Genomic DNA, 5,256 nt, shown 5'->3' on the forward strand with positions numbered 1-5,256 from the left:
TTCCATATGTATATTTTTCATTTTATTTTACAATATATATTGATAAATAGTAAAATTATCATTGTTTTACTAGTAAGTTACTAGTGTTACATGCATGTGTCTTTTTTAAAATTAAAATGATTTATAAGGGGCTAGACGTTTTTATCATTATAAGAAGATTTTGTGGAAAATAACTGTGTTTGTAAATTTAGTTTGTCCATGTGGAAACTTCACATATTGGACAAACTAAATTCTCAAACACAATTCTTCTCCAAAAAAATAACCTCATAAAATATTTCTACCATGTCAATTCTAGTTTCTCAATTGTATATATTAATCATGGATTTGAAATACATACTTGTAAACTTATATTAGGCTATAAACTTATTCTTCCATGATTACTTCTATTCTTTGAGAATTTATTGTTGTGCTTCCATCATATTCACTTTAACCAACAACCAATTTTCACTTCTTTTAATTGCTTCTAGCTTAGTTGCATTCTATTAGGTTTTAAACTGTGCAAACTATGCTTTAGATTTGTAGTTTTTCTTAACCTTAAATTTAAAAAAAATATAGATAAATGCTAAAATTAGATATAAAACAAGGTAAAATAAAATATGCTAACTAAACTCTTTTATTAATGATATTCATAATAATAAAAAAAAATATTCTCTTTCCTCTTAAGATGGGGAAGCATGCACTTTATTAACCAAAATTCAAAATGCAATAATAGTAGAAAACATTCCATAGCTTCCTACTTCTTTAAATAGATACTTGAATACAAAAACCTTGACTGTTTCCATCATTAATAAATACCACCCATTTAATGAAGCTTATTCAATAAAAAGGACCTGCTTACATTAAATAATTATCCAATACTATCATATATATACGCATGATGAAAGGATACATATATTGAAACTGATGGACCGTTCCGATCGAAATTGGTCCAGCGAGTTACCTTTAATGGAAAGCTATAAATATTTGATTCATTCTCATGGAAATTGTTTGAAACACTTAAATAGCCTTATAAGTATTCAATGCAATGACAAAGCGTAAATAAAGACAAAATCGATAAAAACGATTTCTTGAGAGTCGAAGCTTTTATACCGCTGATCTTTAGAAACGTTAGAGCTTGAGATCAGTTAAGGAACATCTATTCTAATAAACCGTTACTCATAGTGGCTTCTGGAAACAGATCAAGATTGAGACCATCCTCCAACGTAAAGAAATGCCAACTAAATCCACAAAATGCGATCTTATGTAGCCAGTCTGGATTATGTACCCAGTCTGGATATAAACGTGATGACTCACATGTTTCTGGATCTGGAAGGGGCATTTCATGCAGTATATTGTCAGTGTGAAGAATGGCCCGCAAATGTTTCAATGCAAGAAGATAATCAGTTTCCAGATGTTTCAATGCAAGAAGATAATCAGTTTCTGGATCTGGAAGGGGCATTTCATGCAGTATATTGTCAGTGTGAAGAATGGCCTGCAAATGTTTCAATGCAAGAAGATAATCAGTTTCATGTTTCTTGATCGCGTTAAAACTATCGCACAATATGATAATCTTGTTCAAATTGCCACTCGTCCAGTTTGATAACAACACGTTGTCAACGAGAGCAGTTTGGCAGTGAGGAATGAAAAATAAGGTGGGCCTCTCCACTGTCCGTTTCCCATATTCATTAACAGCAGTGCAGTTGAAGGCATTGCTAGCTTTTTGCTGCACAGGAGACACCCAGGGATCGTACACCACGATATCACTCACCCATTGGAATCTGTCTCTTAATAAAATAGCAAATGCTAATTGCGCGTGACATATTTCCATTTCTGGGTCCAGCTGTCCCACACCATAGAAAACGAGTTGTAATTGCGGACGCTGTGGGTCTGTGCCTATCACCCTTTCTATTTGTGTAACCAGTTCTGGGTGTCGCATCTGTTGCATAAAATCTCGAAAGAACGAAGAATTCTCTAACTTTTCCACAGCCAATTGTACCTTATCGACTATTTTTTGAACTCTTTTATTATCTTCTCCATCAGACGCAGAGGGATTCTCCATAATTACTAATCCAATCTTAGACACTAACCAGTGAAACCATGAGATAATTGAATAAAACACAAGACTTACAACTCTCGAACATAATAGAATAATTTGATAAATCTGGTGATACATTCTATTTACAGAATATACATATTAATACAATTGTATCCATGGCTCTTATACAATTTTATACAATTTCGTAAGACAAGACGTCTCTTAGACTTCTATAACGGTTAGCCTTCCTTGAAACGTTTAGCTTTCTGACTCCCAAAAAAACTTCAAATTTATTTTAATCAAATTTTAATTACGCGGTAAGGCGTTTCTCTTTGAAACGAACTCACCTAACTGCCACAGTGTACAGTTTTGCAACGTTCGACGATTAAAACAATATTGGGCGTTAGATCGCCACCGACTCCTCCTACTTAATCGTAAACCGACTCAGTATTCCTTTACTTTTCAACTTCTTCTTCAACCGTCCGAGTTCTTTTTCTTCACCAATAAATTCAACCAAACCAGCTCCTTCGTTAGATCACCACCGACTTCCACAGGCGATTCAGCCGTCCTTGCAACCAGCTCCTCTGGCTTTTTAATTTCTTCGAGGTTTCTACTAATTCTTCAACTGAAGAGGCTTTTTAATTTCTTGGAGGTTTCCACTGTTTTCTGAAGACTGCAGAATCGAAGATACTCATGCAGAGGTTTGCAGATTTTATGTCAGGACTCTGCGCGCTGCCAATTAAGCTTCCTGGCACTACTTACACGAAGTGTTTGAAGGTCACACCCACAACCCAAACCAGTTCGAAAAGGAAGTTAAATAATGTACAAAATCTATAAATCATTTGAAAAATCAAAACTATATTTACAGTTCTGATTTCATTTATATCTAACATGTTCCTATTGAAATAAGAAATAGTATTTGAAAAATCAAACCTATATTTACAGTTCTGATTTCATTTATTTCTAACATGTTACTACTGAAATAAGAAATACAATTTAGTTGCAAGTAAATAAATATCTATTTGGCCATCACTATATTATGAATATCTAACAATATTTATAGTTATCTAAAAAATTTGCAGTTTTAATACTTCAAGTAATATTGCAGGGCCGAGATCATGTGACCAAGACTCTAACAAATATTATTTCTGAGAGAAAAAGGCTGGGAAGAAGGTCTGTCAACACGGACTTCCTGGATAAAGTGCTGGAGTATCAAGCAGATCATGACGACGAGGAGTTTAGCGATCTTGTCATCGTCGATTTCCTCTTTGCACTTCTCTTGGCAGGATATGATACCACTTCCATCAGATCATGTGACCAAGACTCTAACAAATATTATTTCTGAGAGAAAAAGGCTGGGAATAAGGTCTGTCAACACGGACTTCCTGGATAAAGTGCTGGAGTATCAAGCAGGTCGTATGATACCACTTCCATCGCAATGACCATGGATGTTCAGTATCTCACAGAGAATCCCAAAGCTCTTCAACAACTGAGGGTAAGTTCCAAATTTTGTTTCAGTCTCATCAGTCTTGTCTATTATTATTGCAAATATCATAATAGTGTGGATATAATTCAATGATAGATGTGCAGACCTAAGCTAATATGGACTGATAAAAAAATTTGAAGCATAATTTTCTTGTGTAGAAGGCTTGTGTAGAACCTTGCCTTCAAAATTCAATATGTTTTAACTATTTCGCTACAGAAATAACAACTGGGACTACAGTAAGTGGTTTCTTGAGCAACATTTCTTGAGCAACATTTTGGGGTTTATCCTGCTATAATATTTTCTTCTTGTGTTTGAGATTTATAAGGTCAGTTCATGGTATAATATTTGCTACTGTTGTCAAAAAATTCCTCCTTGAAGAAAGCAGAAAATGTGATTACGGATTAGTTGGTATCTTATGTCTCTTGAATGAATGAATGGGCTAGATAAAACTGTGTTTTGAGACCTATGCATTTCTGATATGATTGAACCACATGGTTCAGTTTACATCTATGGGAAATCAATGAATTTCTTTCAGAAACACACATGGTTCAGTTTACATCTATGGGAAATCAATGAATTTCTTTCAAACAATGTTCAGAACTTAAGAGACCAATATTTGGGATCTAAAATTCAAAATTTGATTGTAGGAAGATGTGCGTGGATTAACCTCTCAAGACCAACCTTTCTAAAAGAGGTATTTAAAATCTTAGGCTATTTATAATTTGTGGGGGAATTTACCTATATTTTGCAACTATATGAATTACAGTGGCTAGATAGTGTCTACATTCTGCTGTCTCTATATATCGCTATTGCGTACCTACTTCCTTGCCTTGAACTATGATTAAGACCTTTTAGGATTCCTTTTACTTTTAACTTCTCCTGGAAGAACCTGTAAGATCTTCCAGGGCCAACCATATGAAGGGTTGGTCTTTCAGGATCTTTCCCTAAAGAGGGATAACGAAGTCTTTGTAAATGGGGTATATCATATGAAACCCGTATCTATCTTTTAATGACTTTTGAATGAAATTTCATTATATGGATATGCCATTGTAATAATATCTTCTAATATCACATAGATAACAATCATAACTTTGAGAGTTACTTCACTTGGTTTAACCATCCGACATAAATAGTAAATACAACTACACACTAGAAAGAACGAACCATCCCACATAAATACAACTACAAACTAGAAAGAACCTACAAAATATGACACTGACATTGTTAGTGATGCCAGTATCAAAGAGAAATGAGGTGTTGATCTATTAATTGTTGTTTAATTGCTATTCAGGTTTAAGTTAGATTTATGGTACTTGGAACATCTTAAATTGGTAAGTGAATGAGTACTTAATTCAAAATTAAGGTTTGACACTGATATCTCTGTTGGACCTCACAACAAAAGAGCACAAGTTTTTATATAAGTTACGTTGAGCTGCTAGTGTAATGTTTTCTTTTCCAAATAAAGAGTTAAGATGGATTTATCCTGAATGGAACTTCGTTAGTAAATGGATACTTCTAAAATTCAAATTTGAGATTGATGAAGACCTATTGGACTACTTTGCCTAGGACTGAATTATTACTTCGAGATTGTGCAAATTTCTTGTACTTGAATCTTCTACAATTGCTGAGATGAGCATATTCTTGATTTCTTTTTATGGTTGATATATCCAAGTCCAGTTAAGGTAACTTAAATTTTCTCTACAGAGCGATATTAAACTCTAGAAGGCGAGGAATCATTCTGCTGGGAGACATTTTT

This window comes from Pinus tabuliformis, chromosome 8, assembly GCF_031772625.1.
Source record: "Pinus tabuliformis cultivar Carrire ecotype Pingquan chromosome 8, CPIR1, whole genome shotgun sequence".
NCBI lineage: Eukaryota > Viridiplantae > Streptophyta > Pinopsida > Pinales > Pinaceae > Pinus > Pinus tabuliformis.